Below are 17,405 nucleotides of genomic sequence, written 5' to 3'. Positions count from 1 at the left end.
AAGACAGAGCAGGCTAAGCAGCAGAGATGGGGCTCAGAACAGGCTGGGAGGAAGGTGGGCAGCCTGCAGGAGCTGTGCTGGGAAGAGCCTGGGATTTCAGTCCCTGAGCTTTCCTGGGGAACAGGACCAATAAAATCTTCTCCCCTTCCATGAGAGAGGAAATGTGATGTAGCAGTGGTTCAAAAGTGGGCAGCTGTGAATTCAGGCCTGTTCAAAGCTGTACACAATTGTAATCGTCTCAAGTAACAAAAAATGGAATAAGCACGCAAGAAAGTGGAATCGAGTATTGCTTGCCTATGTTCCTGGAAAGTAGGGCCAGAATACCTTGTCAATAATACAGAATTACCAAATTGTTATGGAACTGTGAAAGTCTGGTTATTTTTTAGGCCAAAAATGAAACAGTTTAAGGAAGATCTTACAGGTCCATTTTTATATTAATTGAAAGTCACAGTCTGAACAAGATTATTTGAAAATTCCCAGACAATTCAGCCTCTACTATGTAGACTATGAGCAGTGAATTTGGTAAGTTCTGTATACAGCTAGAACAAAGGGTCTGAGACCTTCTTTAGTTAATATATGTAAGTGAAGTATTTGAACAATCTGATAACAAACACTGAGACAGGCCCCAGACTGCTTATTTAAGTCACAGTTGTAACAAGATCTCTGGAAGATTTACCTGTGGTAGGACTGCAGATGTGGTTACTCAGAGATTTTTGGTCAGATTTTCAAACTCATATAACTGTACTTCATTTCTCTATATTTCAGCTGGGGCCAGCATCCTTATCATTGCAGAAACAGGGATTTTACAGCCCTTTATTCCCTCTAGCATTCACCTTGAAGGCCATGGAGCCCTTGCTCCGAGACTTGCTGATATAAAGATAATCATCTTTGGAGTGAACTTCCTAGGAACCAAATCCTCCTCCAGCTGGAGGCAATGGAAATGCTGTTGCTGACTTCAGTGGCAGTAAATCTCAGTTCTATCATTTTTTATGACACCTCTTCTTGCAACAGATACATTTACTGGAGCATTCAGTACTAATTGCCTGCATTTTTTTTTCCTCATGTTATTACATGTGATTTGTAACATATTTCTCATTTTTTAACAAGAAAAAATAGCAACTTATGGAAAGGAAGGTCTGTCTATGTTGAGCAAATTTCTTAAATATTGAACTTATCTCATTTGTCTTCCTTTTCTTTATCCATCAATCCATTTAAAAGGAAGATGTTTATGATGCAAGGTTTGGATAATAGCTCATAAATAGTAAATCTTATTTTGTTGTGATGCAGAGAGAGGGGAAGGAGAAATCCTACAATTTCAGCAATTTGTTTTTCTTTTTCACACTAAGTTACAACTCAGCCTGAGTTGAAATGACAGATATCAATCCCAAGAATCAAGATTATCAGTGGAAATGCCAACTCAGAACAGCGCTGTTAGTGGCACCACTCTTTTACTGGAGCGAATTCAAAGGGGTTTTACTCTCAAATCAAGCATTATGTTATCACTTTTCTAGTCTCACATCATTTATTAGAAAGCAATTGTTTCCCCTGATTCAGAGCCATCCACATGTGTGTGGTAGGAAACATTAACGTGCCATATTTTATCTGCCCCTGGGTATCAGTCCTCAAGGTGTTGATGCTGCTGTGGGATGAGGATGCTCAACACTTCTCCAAGCCAGGACAAATGGACATGGTGAAGGGGGTGACTAAGGGCTGGTATAAATGCACTTTGGGGTTCTGGTGTTGCAGTCCAGGGCTGCCCACGTGTTGTTTTTGAGGCTCATTTCTTCACAGAGAACCGCTGCTGATTCTGTAATTTGTTAATGTTTTCATTACAAACTTTCCATACTATTTTTACTTGATAATTCTTGACCAAGGCAGGAATCCTGCTTTCAGCAGAGCAGGATAAAGCACTGATCTCCACAGCACTGAATGTTTGTCCTCCCTTCCTCATCCACCAAATTCCACCTTGTGTGGACTCACCAGACACTGGGAACGGAGCTCTCCTCACCTAACATGATACACTCCGAGCTCGGTCACTCCCCTTCCCCGTGGAGATAATGGGAAAAAAACGGAAACTTGTAGGCTGTGATTCACCTTACCTCTCCCAGACACCTGGGAGAACTGAGAGCCAACAGTGCCTCACACCGTGGTGACCAATTCAGACGCGTGCACTGAGGATCTCCCCCGCTCAGCTGAATACCATGCCTGCTTTTCTTAATATGACCTTAAGTACAAAGTAACTCCACCTCAAGCCATTTTTTTGGTGATTTATACAAATTTCCAAACCTTTAATCTGCTTGTCTTGAAGGCATTTTGATAAACCAGTGCATCACAGGATTTCAGAATATAGCTGTTGTCACCACAGGACAAAGCAACATTGGCCACACACTAAAAGCTGTCCCTCTGGCTCTCACTGAAATGAACATTTTAGTATCAGCAGGAAGGAGTGTTCCACAGTTGGAATCTGGTAAGGTGGTCACAATCTTCTGCATGGGCTCACTCATGATAGAGGATTCTTTTGCAAAAAAAAAGATGCTATGCTGCAAACAGAAACCAAGGAAGTTCTTTTATTACAAGATGTTAAGTGACATGTTTGGTACTTCTGCCTTGAGTGATCTGGGCTCCCTTTAAAAATTAAGATGTGAAATTAGTTTCTTTGATCCTGTCTAAAAAGCCATACAGCCTCCCATATTGAATCCTGTCTTTCAAACTGCTTTTTATTTAAAAAAAATTGCTTACCTGTAATTTCTGCCAATGGCTTTAAAGCAGATTTCCCCACAGTTCTGAAAGGTGACAGAGCAAGATGTCACTCGGTAGGGTTGGCATAATCTAGGTTCCCTTTAACTGCTTAATTTTGCTAACTGGGCTGCCCAAAATCCTGGTGAACACCCAAATCCAAACTTTACAGACACGAACTTTTGCTACCAACCAAATAAATCTCTCATTTTGACTACAGAAAAATCTAACTTTACATCTGAATTTTGGAGTCTGGGTTTCTCTCTACTTCCTGCCAGAGAGCATCGTTACAGCAACTACTTGCACAGTTCCTGTCTAATTGAACCACTAGTGGCATGCATATGTGCTAAATAAAGGAATGTCATAAAAAATTTATGAGTGACTTACACTTTGAAGCAATAAGGTGTTAAAGACTTAAAAAGATTTTTTTTCCTTTCCCCCCTGCCCAGGTCCTTCAGACCAGGAATTGTTTGCAACGCACAGAGCTCATTTGGTATTTGGCCACTGTTATTAGTATTCCCTTTTGCAGTGTACTATGCACACATCTTTTTCAATTTCCATGAATATTGGCCAAGATCTATGCAGTGAGGTGATGTGAAACCCTCTCAGTGATTTTCAAACTATGCAACCCATAAATCATTCACCTTAACCTGGGCCCAGATTTGCATGAAATGGGGGTCGATTGTCTCAAAAAGTTAATCCAGCCAAAAGTCCAACCAATCCTCACTGGGTGTGAAGCACAGAGCGATGTTATAAAGGTAGGTTTTGGGTGGCTCCAGGGTTTGTAATGGATGCTTTGCACAGCTGTAATGATGAGTGGGTGAGGAGAGTTAAGAATGAATCAAGTGTGGGTGGTGGAAATATTTGCTGGGCATGTCACAGCCAGGGGAGAAGTGCAGGGGCCTCCCGACCTCAATGATGGGAAAGACGTCAAGGTTCCCTGGACATGGGCTCTGCTTATTTATTTATTTCAGCTCTTACACGTTCCCTGTAGGAGAGCAAAAAATGTGAATTCGATACCATGTCTTTTGAAAGCAGGGAGCTGATTGTGGCTGAGTAGCAGAGCTCTCTTATAATCTGCTTCCAAATGTGTGGGTGCCTCTTGGGTTTCCTCAGCTATTTTATGGCCCATTTTCAAAGATTTTTGTAAAACCAGGCCAACAACGTCTGCATCCCTACCACATCAGTGAAAAGTTGGACCGTGTTTCAGAGCCATGTAAATTCCTTCTATAAGAAACATTTACATTTTTACAAAGTGTAAATTTAGCAGACCATGGGGTGAATTCCTCCCTCATCACATGCAGTTGCCACGGGGATGGGCTGACTAATAGTTTACCATGAGTGAACAGAAAAAAAAGCAGCACGTGTACCTGAGGATTACAAAGGTTTCTTCCAGGATTGCCATGACTTGTTCAGATAGTTGATAAGAAAATTAATTCTTACCATTCCTGTATTTTCATGAGAGTAAACCTTACCTATGAATTAAACAAAACCCCAAGCCTAGTTTGTGTTTCTTTATTGTATTATTATATGGCTCTATAAGTGCAATAAAGCAATCTCCTGACTTCTTGACTCTTCGTGGTGGTTGTTCCTAGACAGGTTTCTTCCACACATGAAATATATACAACAACTTTCATGTCTAAGATCCTAGCAGTTTAAACACAGTCCAATTCTTTATTGGCAACACATTTTTGCAGTTAGGACTTGATTGGGCTGGGAAATATTAGAAATGTGTTGACTAACACATTGTAAAAAAACACAAGATGTGTAATGTTGGAGCAATGCTGGATATTCATGGTTCAGGTTGAACGGTTGTTCATGGTCCGGAGTTGCAACCACAGCTGACAAAGCAGTTCAAAAGATGTTGCCTAATAACTAAATTGCTCAAAATAGTGACTAAAATGGTGGCTCCACTGAAGTCTGTGCCAAACTCCACTGATTTTGTAGGAGTGGACCACTCCTTTTCACACAGAACAATGTACTCATTCAATGAGCAGGTTTTCCAAAGTGTTGGTTTTTTTGTTTTTTCAGCCAAGTGTCTTAAAGGACAAAAAAATATAAATCTTTAAACCAGGGCAAGAATTAGTGACACTGAAAACTGTCATGTTGGAGGCTTTAAGGAGAGCAGTGAACACTCAGAACCTGGCCAGCATTTCATTCTTTTGCCCTAAAAGACTCACCCAGCAAGAATCTGTAAGTGACACTCAATGGAGAGAGCACTTTCTGAACAGCTGATGTGAAACTTGAAAAGAGGCAACATAACAAATGTAATGTGGGGGGGAAGTGCTTTCATTCCAGCTCAGGAACATCTGGTTTATTGCAACAATAACTACTGTAATTATATCACTGCTGGAAAAGCTGCTCTAGGTTAGGTTAAGTTTGTGGTTTCTATAATAAACACTGCTTTGGAGGAGTGGGGGTTTCAGTATTTCAACCATGTCAGATCACGCTGAACTGAACTGTGATTTGAGGCAAAAATAACAAAATATTGAAAACATAAAAGCATTATTTCTAACCATATATTTCTTGAGATATACTTCCTCATTATGGTAAGTGGAGAGTATGCCAGAGAAGTAAATTTTTGTATGACTGACCATATTTCACTGATAAAACTAAAGAAGTAATTTTTTGGTCAGTTGGAGACAAGCTTATTAATACTCATCATAGAACATATTGCTGAAATAAATGAACAAGGATCCCAAAAAGGACAGTATTCTCACTTTACTTGCAGGGAAAATTAAGGAACTTGGGTCAGACAGCAAATTGATGGCGGAGGGTCTCCTAGTAAAAATAGAGTGGATTTTTCCAGGGATGTGCCTGTGTGATGCCTGTGTTATTACCCAGCCACTGTGTTACTTCCCTAGCTATTAAAAATGAAGTGTTTCAACTCCAGTACAGTGCTTTTCCATCCAATGGAAAATTGGAACCTACATGAGACTCACTCCAGTAGGGTGGATACACTTGGATCTGCAATGGGCTGTGTGTCGCACACAAAGGTTTTCTCAAAAACTGCAAAATACAAATAAAGCATTTTTCATTCTACTTAGTCTAGAATCTGTGACAAATATTCTGTACATCAATACAATTTTATTGTATTGCTGATGTTTAAAAAAGAAGGGCTAAGCATCTTGCTGATAAGGGGAAATATAAATGTCATTCCACATAGATGAATTCCCATTCAAATGCTTTGTTAGTATAGAAAGATGTGTAGATCCAAAACTTAGACATTTGAGAATTTAACAGTGATGGAAAAGTAGATATTTTATTATTGCAGTATACTTCTTTACCCCATGTTGTGGTTTAAGTGTTTGTTGCTGTGTGTTCAGACTCACAAATTAGATCAAATAGAATTTGTGAGTTCTGTGTGTTCAGCATTTTAACAACTGACCCAGTGTTCCTGCATGCTCACATTGGCAAAACCTCACCTGAGCAAGAATCAACTCATTCTGCACATGCAGATGTGGGTTTGTGTGTGCAGACTTCTGTTTTGTACATGCAGATTTAACACTATCTTTAGATTTACCTCCTGCAGCTAAAGTTATTTCTACCAGCTCAGTGTTTGGAATTGAAATGATACCTTTGTTTCAATACAGATAGAAATAGAATAATGCCAGAACTTCACAGTCTCTTTTTTGTGGTGGTTTTCTCCCTACCAGAAATGTTCTAATTAATGGAGGGTAAATCACATCATGTAAATGGCCACTGAACCTTGTTGAAGGCAGACCAGTAAAAGCATACTGTAACTTTCAAAGGAACAAAGTTGTTTTAAAGTGCTAAAAAAAGAGAGTAGATTTATTGTTATCTAGGATTAGGTCTATCTGAATACTCCAAGACATTAGGGATCTAATGGTCATTAAACTAAACAGTCATATACATAGTCTTTTTTCATAATGTTCTTTTTTATATCTCTCATGTTCTTTCTTTACATCTTTCATGTATTTCCTTATATAGACTACTTCAATATCTATATATGCATATATACATACTTTTTTTTTTGAGGGGGTGAGGGAATGTGAATCAAGAGTAACACAGCTTTCTCTATTTTTATAGAAGTCTTGTTAAAAATAAACTCTAATTAACTGTAAAGAGAAAATTATCTCTGGGTTGAAAGGTCCTTATTTCTCACCTATCTGTCATCTTGTCACCAGTTTTAGAAGCCTGACAAGTGGGCTGCAAAAATTTTTAAAATAAATAAAAAAATTTAGGTGATTCTATCATATATAATTTTATAAATGCTCCTGGCTTTGCTTCAGAGTCTTTGATTACAGTCATTGCCAAAAATGGCTTAATTCGCTGTGATTTTGCTGCAAAAAAAGGTTAAATCTCAGAATTAAAAATGCAGGAAAATATCATCAACTGGTGTCATTCCTCACTCACCTGTATCAAGAGAACTACAGAGGAAATTTACATGAGCTGGAGTATGGAAGAGTTTGTTTTCCAGCTGTGTAGAGCATCCAAATGATCTGATGATGAAAGGAATGAGGGGTGAGCCTGAGTCTTGCTCTGCACTCACCCTAATCCCAGCTCTCATCCTTCAGTCAGGAAAAGTCAAAAGAAAATGGTTTGCAAGCTGCTAGCAGCAGTGCTGGTCATGCCTTAACCACACCAGCCTACAAATACCACCTAGGACTGAGATGAACCCTTCACCTTTCTTTTTTTGGATGCTAAAAAACCCCTGCATCTATGCTCCTGCCTGCTGAGGCACTGGATCTTGGAAGACACTGAATATTACCTGGCTGCTGCTAAGTGTCCTTAGATGCCTTTCTTGTCAATGGTACCTTCCAGCACCAGGCACCCATTCAAAAAAGGAAGTTTAGTTATTGCAGGCTTTTCTTTATTTTATGTGTCATCAGGAATTCTGGTGCTACTTAGGATTCAGTCCTGTAAACTGATGACCTTCCCATCTTCCCCAACCTTGGCTGCTCCATATAATCTGTATCTTTCATCTTTTCTATACAGAAAAGAAAAAGGGAATACTTTGTTGTTGTTATTTAAACAGTAAAACCAAAAAAAGGAAAAATTTTAAAAAGTGGATTGAAACATGATTAAAAGAAACAGCCCTGAAGATATAATTTCCAGTTCCCTGGCTTTTCCTCTGTTTTTGCAGTGTGTGATTAGTCCATCTAGACAGCAGAAAAATTTGGAGATGTTCCCCCTGAGCTCTAAGAGCTTATTTGGTTCAGGACTTTTCTGTTAATGTTAATATCAAATGGCAAACTCTCTTCTCTGAGAACAAACAACACAAAACAACCTAAAAGACAGTCTTCAAGTGAGGCAGAGCAGAAATCTGGGCTATTTTCTGTGGTATTATAAAGCTAAACAGCTGTAGGTTTTTCCAGCACCCATGAGAGAAGTAAGAATGAGAACAATAATGCGCACACACAGAAAGTTTAAAAAAAATATTTCCACTACTAAAAAGATCTCACATCATGTCTTAGACCCCTCATTTATTTTTCTGAATTGTGGTGGTGTGCTTACAAGGGCTGGTTGTGCTTTGCAGACTATATCCCTCACAGAAGTGCTGAAGCTATTTCTACATGGATGCAAAATATTTTCACATTAAGGGAACCCATGCATTGTGGACATATTCAGACTTATATATTTTGATATTCAGAGTTAATTCACTGCTAATAGTGCAGAAATTCTCCTAGAAACCAGGGAGACAAAGAGACTTTCAACACAATCATGAGAAAAAACATGGCCTGATAGTATGAAATTAACATTTAGGAACACATCTCAGAGTTGGCAGAAATTTGCTGTCACTGGAAGGCATTTTAATATTTTTTCTGTTTTGAAATAATATTACAGACATGAATAATCACTTCATAATCCCATTTTCAGACAAGTGAATGCGCTCTCGGTGCAAGACATAGCCAAAGCTAGGAAGTAGAAATGAAGAATACTTTGCTGATATCTACTCAGACCATTAGGCCTCCCAGGCCCTGCTTCTTTCCAGCAGAAATCCTTGAGGGATTTAGCTATGCCCTTGTTCCTTAGGTGTTTGTCTCGCTTTGTTGGGCACACTAAATTGTGCTGCACAAGATGACTTAATATTGAAGTTTATCTTTCCTGGTGTTCCCCAGCACCTTCCATTCCACAGCAGTACCTGCCATCAGTGTGCTAATGTGCAAATTAAGGTTACATCCCTCTAACTGGCTATTTTCTCATCTTTCATTCTTTTTCTCCCTCTCCTCCAATTCCGAAGTCTCGCTCTCATAGCCTCCAGAGAAAGCCGCACAGGGGAGAGCTCGTTTTCCCTTCATCAGGAAGCTGAAATGTATTCCCAGCGCTCTCCCCTGGTGCATCAGCCTTTCCTCCCTGGCCTGAGCTCTGCAAAGGCTGCTGCTCACCCGGGAAGAGCTTTCCCACATCCCCAATTGTCAGGGGACTGCCTGACCACGCTCAGTGGTTTCCGTGTGCGGACACGTGGGCGGGAAGGGGCCGAGGGACAGGACAGGAGGGAGGCCTGGACCAGAGCTGGGCTTTGTGGCTGAGGAGCTGCTGACCCGCCAGGATACCCACCAGGGGTCTGTGCCCACAGCGATCAATAAAGACAGTGTAAAAAAAAAACTATCATTAAAAATAGAGAGAGAAGAGGCTTCTCAAACTGCAGCCCTTGGTTTACAGGAGGTTTTGTTTGCCCCGGAGTCAAACATGCAAAGTTTGTCCTGCTGCCACATCTGCTGCTTTTGCTCACCAAATACAGGATACCTGAACTGGGAATTACTCCTGGATGTTTCTCACCTGTGCTACTTCATACAGGATCTGCTGTTGTGGTTTGAGTCCCCCCTGCCTTTGTTGCTCACAAAATAAATCAGGGGTGTGGAGATACTACAGCAAACAATGAGCAGTCCCAAACCTGGGATTCAGATACAGCTTTTCTCCTGGGTGAGGTGAGTGAGTCTGGGGTTGGGATCCACCTTTCCCGAGCAGCTGTGGAATCCTGTGCTCCTGCTTCCCCCAGCAGCGGTGCACGGGACAAAATCTAGTTTCCCCAGCAGCACATCGTCACCACAGGCTGCAAGAATCAGATTTCTACAATCCTTAACTAATAAAAAATCAAGCAGGCTCACAGTATGGGATTATTTTTGTTTCTTTCTCTCTGTCTCTGTGTCAGTGTGTGTGTGTGTGTTTGTGCCAGCTGTATCCAAAGGATGGCTGGCAACACTTCCTGATTTTGTAATTGAGATGTATAAATACAGCAAGCCCGAGATAATATCTAGTAATGTAATCCTCCTGCATCCCTTGGCATTGACAGGAGCTGTTCTTAACTACCATACAAGTTCAGACCTAAACAAGAACCCATGGAGTGCAGTCATACCTGCAGCACTGGGTGCTCTGGCTTTTAAGTTCCTGAAGGGCAACCCTCAGTGCTCCTCTCCCACCAAGGCCAGCAGAGATGGGAACACAAAGCACCACTTAGAGGTACAAAGTGCCTCAGAAGATCCAGTTCCCTAGCTGATGCAGACTCAAATCAAGGCTATTGATATTGTCTTTTAGTCAATAACGTGGACCCTCGGTCACAAGAGGTTAGATAAGATTAGAGAACTAAGATTTTTTTAATCTACTGAATATTAAAAATGGCCACTTCAGGCTTTTCATTCACACCATCTGTTGCTAGCAGGTTGTATTGGCAATTTCAGGACAGATTAATAATTGTTCCTGATTCTGGCACACCAAGAGGTTAAAAATAAATCTTTAGCTGCACAGAAGAGTCCTCGGCAATTGATTTCTCTAAGATATTTTGGCAACTTGAAAAGAAAATATATGGTTTGAGCCTTCCTAGAACTATTTCTCCCAGCCACATGTGATATAAATAAAACAAACCTCAAGAATCTGGCTTAGAATATGGAATAACATTTTGCTACAGTGATTTCTGCTGTGTTTACCACAGCAAATGTTGAATTAGAGGCATCACCATACATAATATTTAAATATTTCAATAATACCCAGAGCTCTCAACACTCTTGTTTCTTTCCCATGTTAACAACAATTTGCCAGCATCATTTTAGAACAGAGCAGTCATTTTAGAGCAGCCTCTTTGTGTCAAGAGATGTGTACACACCACCCAGCTGCATCTGAGATGCAGCACAAGCCCTGGCTGGAGCATCCTTCTAGGGGTGCCAAAGGGTTAAAAGAGTCCTGAGAGGTGTGTCTGAAGGTTTCCCTCACCCAGGGGGTTTAGAGGCAGTGCTGCCAGGTCCTGTGAGGCTCAATCCCTGCCTCAATTCCCAGCAGCCACAACTGTCCGTGGGGAAGTTCCTCCTGGTAAGCCTCGGTCCAGCCCTGCCCAAGTGATGCAGGCCGAGGAAGCAGAAATGTAAAATGTGCCGAGGTCATGGAACTCAGCTGAAGTTTCCACTTTGAGGATAACCTGCACAAAAAATGGTCCAACAACACTAGAGAAGAATGAAAATTGAGGGAGGATAAAGAAGGGAGACTGCAGGGACTTTCCATGATCTGGAGTAAAAGAATGAAGATAACCACAAAGCCAGGGCAAGGATCAAAGACGATCTCTTCAAATGCAGATACCACTTTTTAAAGCACAAATAGCAAACAAGGGACATAGTAAAATAAAGAAAAGATAGCTATGTAAAGTTGATAGGGATGTTTTTAAAAGTTTCATTAATCATCAGTGATTTTTTAACAGGATCTTGCAGCACACCTGGGAACTGGACTTTAGGACAGGAGAGTGATTTTATGAACAAGTATTTCCTACACTTACTTCTTTCATAAAGTTTTTTGCCTTTCTGGCTACTGTAACCATACTTTTCAAGAGAGGGTCTTGCAAATAAATGCAAAATGCTGAACACTTCTGAAAATCTGGTCATTATAAGGATGCCCATCTGGGAGTTGAGCTTTTCTGGATGGTGAGTTCCTTACAAAGTGCAGTTCCCCATTGGACAGTGGGTAATAATTCTGGATTTGAGAGCATCCGTGGGAGCAGTCTGTGGTAAGGAGGAAGGAGAGAACTTAATCAAGACTGAGACAGATTTAGGGGTGGGGAAACTCTGACCCAGCCCAGCCCTTCCAGCCTCCACTTCCTGGACCTGGGTGTTCCTGCTGTTGTTAGAGCTTCCTGCCAGTTCCAGCCTTTCTCCAGGGTGGAATAGTAACAGAGGGGGAGCTGGGCCATGCAGCAGCTGAGGCCAGCAGAGGAAAGGACTGGGAGCATTGCTGGCAGTTGGGAGTGTTTCCAGTCAGAAGCTACTGGAAATACATGAAGTGGAGCTTAATGAAGAACAAGGGAGGAACGAGGCATGAGGGTGGATGCTAGCAGGGATTAAGCTCCATGAAAGGTCATTGTCTGATGGAAGGGAGGGACCAGGAATGGGAAGCCAGAATGTCTTCTGAGAAAGAAGAGGATTTTCATTTAGCTTTTCCTCGGTCTTTATTTCCTGAGGTGTTTACACGACACTTTGAGTCCATGGGTTGATGGGGCCAGATTCCTACAGAAAAATCAGATGTGCTCAGTGCTGCCTGTACTTTCAGCTGTTATGTTTGTTCTATGGGCTTCATTTCAGGGTCAAAGAACTTGCTAAACATGCACAAGTGGCCTTCATGGTGTTTTGGAGGTGTGGGTATTACCACATTAATTTTAATTAACACCAACATCTCTTGTCACAGCCTGACTCGGGGCAAGGGGATGCCAGCTCCCAACCACATGGGCCAGAGAAGATGGTGGACGTTTTTCCTCAATGTCCAGTGACAACATGCACCATCAGAGCACTCTGTGCTCAGGATAGGAAGTGTTTTAATTTTTCTTCTGGGAATGCAGCAAATTCCTGCGCCAAAACCAGCCAGCTGGGGGCTGGGGGGAAAGTATGGCTGGAGTAAAGCTCAATGATTTAATTAAACTTTAGATTAGCTCTCCCCAAAAGCCACGAGCAAAAACACCACAAGCATGTGCAAAAGACAGATGCTTGTGGATGGACCTGCACAACCTTTTTCACAGACTTTTATATAACTTTGGTACAGGCTTAGACAAAAAGTCGTCTTGTTCTTTCCAAGCCAGCATGAAGCACAGCCAGGAAGAGTTAGTCATCAGAGAGTTTTGGTAGTTGTAGTTTGGAACCCCATCTGGAGTGTTTGCTTTGTGCACTGCTAAAAAATCTAACCCAAGAATTGGCCAATATCTCGGTCAAATCGCATTTCTTTCTAAAATAGCTTTCGACTAAATTATCGCTATTAGGAGAAATTTTACTTTTCATGCCCTCACAGCACAAGACAAATGCAAAAGAAACAACCCTTCCCTCTTCTCCAAAGAACTGTAACATTTTTCAGTGAGATTTGTAGGATTTCGTATTAAAATGTATTCTGAATTGTGTTTTAATGCGGGCGGAAAAAATATTATTTTTGTAACCAAAATAAAAGAGAGGTAAAATTTTTCTCAAAATGGTTTTACCCTCTAGAATGAAACGAAATATTTTTCATGGGTTAGTCTGAAAAACATATTTTAAGATTTTGTGAAACAATACATGGTTTTCTCCAGTTACTGGCAGTTCCCAATGGTACATCCATCCTGTAGGCTTCTGTGTTCTGGCACACTTTGGAAATTGCTAGTTTTGGCCAAATAAACAATATTTTTATGCATAAATAAAATTTGCTCCTACAATAATGATAATTTTCTGCACAGCATTTAAGCCCTAAGTACAAGTGGTTATGTGTACTTACATGAATCATGGAAAACTCTAACATAATAAGGTGCTGTTATTAAGTGCTATACAGCTACAGTTGCTATAAAAGTGAAGAAGAAACCTGAGGTGATGAAAATAAATCTTCAGCTGGGACAAATCAGCGCAGCCCTATTGAACTGACAAGAGCTACACTGGTTTAAACAAACAGATTTTTATATGGCCTGTTGTTCATTCACTATATCAAATAAACCGTGGTGGAGGCCAGTGAAGTAACATGGTTTATCCCAAAATCCACATTCTTAATGCTCTTTTAACTTTTTGGGGAAGTTCTCTTTGACTTTAGTGGTATAGGACTGCACCCTGTGCTGCCCAGGACCACTTTCTACCTTCATATTCACGTGACAGCTCTCACTTCTGGGTGCCTGAGCAAATTTGCTCCTCTTGGCCGTAAACTCCACTGAAACAGACCTATTATGATCCCTGCATGGTGTGGGCTCACAAAATCCTGACCCAGCCTCTCTCAGAGAGGAGGATTTTATCAGTATGGGATCTCCTCCCATTGCTGGCAAGCAAAACAGTGTTACCTCAAAGGTGGGTCTGCCTTAAGCACCATGAAGTAGCACCAACCCATGGGGAGGGAGACTTCAGCTCTGATTCAGGTCACAACAGGTATGTTATTCCCAGCCCAGCAAGCTTCTGTTTCAAGCGTTAATTTGCTTAAAGACTAAAATTATTTTAATCACAGATGGGCCCTTTCCAGGCATGTTGCCTCTGTTTCACTCAGGATTTTGAGGAATTTCATAACAGTGCTCTGACATCATTGCACCCAGACACAATGTGCACCATTGTCAGATCAAGCAAGGGTTTTACATTTGCATGAGTGTGTAGCTTTTCCTTTCTATTACCCAATGTTTTCCTCCTCCAGTTATGAATGTTTCAAATCACTGCACATTGTTCTGGGGAATGATAAAGGCATTCCTGTTTTAGGGAAAACCAAAGCAAAGCAGGGTGCTTGTGTGTTACCTGTTCATAAAGGATGCTGAAGGCTGCATCAGAGTGGCACAAAGCAGAGCACACAGGAAAGGTGGGATGCTTCCAACACTCTTTCTCAGCTCATGGCAGGTCAGTTCCCCTGCATGCACTACCTGGACAGCTTGGATTAGACACCAGCATGTTCCAGGAAAATGACACCTATCCTTATGGACTTCAGGCAGGAAAGCATCATAACAAGGACCAAGATAAGAAAACGAGATAGAGGTTATTCACATGATCGACATTCTGCCTCAGAGTTCTCACACAAAGCCCTCTCTCTCTGCCTGACTTGCGGGCGCTGCATTCTCAAGGCATTCTTGCAGCCTACACCACATCTTGAACAATAGCCAGCCTTCTTTCACTCTCCTGTCTGTCTCTCTGAACAGCACTCTGTTGACAACCCAGGCTGTTCTCACTCCTAAAGAATTCAAAATATTGAACGATATAAGACAGTCTGTGAGTTCCAGGAGGCGTCTTAGAGCATCCTATTTTTAAAATTGCGGTTTGGTGCTTCTTCTTCTGTTTTGTTTCTGTTTCAAAGGAAACCTCCAAAAATGCAGCTGCCCTGCAGATCCACCCTCAGACCAGGGAGGTGCTCTGCATGCAGCACCACTAATAGCTGTAAAGTGCAAATATATGGATGGCTTTCCCTGCTGGGCCATTCCAGAGCAGCTTTTCCCCTCTAAGCTTTAATGTTAATGTTGAGTGCCAAAATGGCAGCCCCTGTGCAATTGAAATGTTTGCACAAGGAGAATAGATGCACTGGTGTTTGCTTTCCTTGCCAGCCAGGTCCCAAGCCTAAAAAGGACAGGGCACATGGAAGGTCAAGACAGATCAGCCTTCTTCACACTCATGCCAACTCCTGTTCCTGAGGAATGATGAGTTTTGGTCAGGATAAATACAAGGAGTGTGGATCTTTCTCTCCTTCATCTCACATGAGCAGCTGGCAATGAGCCAAAACTAACAGGAGAGATGAGGAATCACAGTGCTGAACTTGCTGAGGTGTTATCTCTCTCTTTGGTTGGTGATACACATCTGTACCTGGGCGATACATCCCAAAAACTGGAATAAAAGAGGAGAGGAGAGGAGAGGAGAGGAGAGGAGAGGAGAGGAGAGGAGAGGAGAGGAGAGGAGAGGAGAGGAGAGGAGAGGAGAGGAGAGGAGAGGAGAGGAGAGGAGAGGAGAGGAGAGGAGAGGAGAGGAGAGGAGAGGAGAGGAGAGGAGAGGAGAGGAGAGGAGAGGAGAGGAGAGGAGAGGAGAGGAGAGGAGAGGAGAGGAGAGGAGAGGAGAGATGAACTGAGATTGGCTCAGTTGGTGCCAGTAACACCAAAGTGGATTCAATCCCCATATTGGCCATTTACTTAAGAGTTGGACTCCATGATCCTTGTGGATCCTTTCCAACTTGGAATTCTCAGTGAACTTGTTGCATTGCCACATTGTGCCACTTTTCATGGCACAATCAGTCTAACAAAGACTAGAAAATGAGCAAAATCTATCCTTATAGTCAGCTTTCATAGTTTTCTGGTTCGGAAAAGAAAAAAAAGGACCCCTTTTTTTTTGCCACAGAAATATCTCTGCTGCTGGTACTCTTGGTTCTGAGTGTGTGATGGCATTTCCATCTATTCAAGAAGCCTGATGAACTCAAAGCACTTACACAAAACTGAAGCACTGCCTGCATCCTTCTTCAGGACCTCACGCCTGAAGATGCCTCAGGGAAAGCCCCTCTTTTTGAGCCCCTGTTTGTTCTTGGCTTCAGTCTTCTCTGGGTGGATCAGGCAGAGCAAGGCCAGAAGGGAACATCAATGAACAAATGTGCTAGCGTCACTGAAAAATGAAAACAATTGGAAAATGACAATCAAAGGAAGGTGAAAGATCTAGTCCCAGAGCTTCCTGCTGCAGCTGAGAGTTTATTCAGATGGCCTCCAGATAATCTAAGCCAGAGACAGGGCACACTGACTTATTATGGTGTTTATTCCCTTGGCTATTTTAGCTGTCAGATGCAAGAGCAGTCTGTCCTGGACGCCCTCCTATTTCCATACATCTTCAGGTTTAGGCTTTGATTTATGGTGCTGCTATGGAAGCAACATGGAATTTATAAATGAGAGATATAAATAAATGAGAAAGAGCAAGACATTTCTATCCTGTAGCATCTTTCATTATGTAGTTATGTAGGGTTTTATGTCTATATCAATTAAATATACTTGTTATCAGTATTTCCCATACAGTTGTGTAAAGGAACCATGGCATGCAGAAAATCAGCCCCAAATAATATCAAGTCTTTCCTGGAAGAAGTTAGTTTAGGTAGCAGCTACTTTGAGTTAGATAATTTACTTGTCAAAACAATCCTTCACACAAGAACAAGGACAAACTTGTGTATGTGGGAACCAGCAGTCAAAGTCAAGTCATTTAACCAAGTTAAACACCTGGTTAGTTGATCTTCGCTGCACATGAGTTAATAACCTGTGGTATCTTCACAGCGAGAGCCAAACTCACTGGAGGACTCTCCACTGAAGGAATTTGCAGGCTCCAGCACTGGAAATCAAAGTGGTTTTTCTCCTAGAAGTGGGGGGTGGGGAGGGGGGGAAGAAGGACAAGGCTTATGGCAATAACAGCATCCACTGGTTATCAGGATATGCACACTGGAGAGTTAATAAAATGTTTTGCCTAGCTTATTCCATTGTAAAAAAAAATCATGGTTTTCTCAGCAGGAATAATTTGCCTTTATCTCTGCTGTAGTCTCACTGAAACCTGGGGCTTGTGCTAAGATTTTGGGATTTCTAGCTCTAAAATCAAGTTTCTTAAGCAACAGAAAGGAAACATCTTTTTAAGTGCAGTATTCATGGAATTACCAGGGCAGATGCATCTCCACTGCAAGTCTAAAGAAGTTAAAATTTGCACTATACTGAACTACGAATACATTCTTGAAGTGTGTTTCTCTGTTATCCACACACATGGTCAAGAAGATCGTATGCCAAAATGCATGCTTAAAATATACTTACC

At 41.5% G+C, this 17,405-nt stretch overlaps 1 long non-coding RNA gene across 1 annotated transcript in view; it reads right to left on the bottom strand.

Annotated features, from left to right (window-relative positions):
- Positions 1–1,348: 1,348 nt before the first annotated feature.
- The window catches only part of LOC137476141 (uncharacterized), a 34,141-nt gene continuing 18,084 nt past the window's right edge, over positions 1,349–17,405 (bottom strand). Inside the window, exon 3 of the long non-coding RNA XR_011000272.1 lies at positions 1,349–5,745. This is a non-coding gene — a long non-coding RNA (uncharacterized lncRNA). The remainder of the gene's footprint in view (positions 5,746–17,405) is intronic.

This window comes from Anomalospiza imberbis, chromosome 6 (genome assembly GCF_031753505.1).
Source record: "Anomalospiza imberbis isolate Cuckoo-Finch-1a 21T00152 chromosome 6, ASM3175350v1, whole genome shotgun sequence".
In the NCBI taxonomy this organism is placed as follows: domain Eukaryota; kingdom Metazoa; phylum Chordata; class Aves; order Passeriformes; family Viduidae; genus Anomalospiza; species Anomalospiza imberbis.
Note: the sequence above shows the minus strand (reverse complement) of the source record. Positions and strands in the feature narration are given on the sequence as shown.